The sequence below is a fragment of the Dipodomys spectabilis genome, unplaced genomic scaffold (assembly GCF_019054845.1).
Source record: "Dipodomys spectabilis isolate Male_0828 unplaced genomic scaffold, ASM1905484v1 ptg000578l, whole genome shotgun sequence".
Classification (NCBI taxonomy): Eukaryota; Metazoa; Chordata; class Mammalia; order Rodentia; family Heteromyidae; genus Dipodomys; species Dipodomys spectabilis.
In genome coordinates, this window is record NW_024871255.1 from 844,283 (window position 1) to 845,371 (window position 1,089).

Here is a 1,089-nt window from a genome sequence, read left to right on the forward strand (position 1 = left end):
AAGTTGTAAAGTTCCTTTCATTGCTGCAATTGGTCTTCTTGTATTCCTATTTAAATATTTTTCCCTTCCCCTCCACAAATGATGCCAACATCAAAAATGTGTGCTTATGTAAGAAATGCATGATTCTAAAATTTCATGACAATTCTTTTGAACTTACTTTTTGTGGAATTGTCTAGTTTAAGAAAATCAATTACACTTTCTATATAAAAAATGTTCTGGGGCTGGGAAGGTGGCTCAGTGGTAGAGTGCTTGCCTTGCATGCCTGAGTCCCTGGGTTCAATTTCTCAGCAGCACATAAACAAAAAGAAAAAAGCTGGAAGTGGCGCTATGGCTCAAGTGGTAGAGCTATCGCTAGCCTTGAGCTGAACTGCTGAGGGACAGCGCCCAGGCCCAGAGTACAGGCCCCACGACCGGACCCCCACAAAAAAAACATGTTCTGTGCTTAATCTGGTAGCCCATTCACTAACATTGAAATGATCCAGAGAAGATTAGCATGGCCCCTGAACAAGGATGACTCGCAAATTCATGAGGCAATCCATATTTATACAACAACAGATGCTGGAGGGGATGTGGCCACAAGGGAACCCTACTCCATTTTTGGTGGGAGTGTAAACGTGTTCAACCACTTTGGAAAGCAGTATAGAGTTTCCTCAAAAGACTCCACATAAAGCTCCCCTATGACCCAGCAACCCCACTTTTGTTCATTTACCCAAAGGATCACAAACAAGACCATACTAAAACTACCAGCACAACTATGTTTATTGCAGCATTATTTACCATACCTAAGATATGGAACCAACCCCTATGCCCCTCAGTAGATGAATGGATCAAGAAAACGTGGTAAATATATACAATTGCATTCTATGCCTCCATCAGAAAGAATGATATCGCCCAATTTGTTTGGAAATGGAAAGACTTGGAAAAAAATTTATTAAGTGAAATAAGCCAACTCCAAAGAAACATAGGTCCCATGGTTTCTCTTATTTTCAATAACTAATATATGTCCCGGATTATCATAAAATGTCAAAAGCTATGTGCATTTGACCAGATAAGATGATGTTAAGCTAAATGAACCCCAAGATAGGGACA

The 1,089-nt window shown here is 40.1% G+C and overlaps 1 non-coding gene across 1 annotated transcript; it reads left to right on the forward strand.

The window, feature by feature from the left end:
- The first annotated feature begins 438 nt into the window (after positions 1–438).
- Positions 439–545, forward strand: LOC122100488. Its single transcript, XR_006146173.1, has one exon. It is a non-coding gene; the product is annotated as a U6 spliceosomal RNA (small nuclear RNA).
- The last annotated feature ends 544 nt before the right edge of the window (positions 546–1,089 follow it).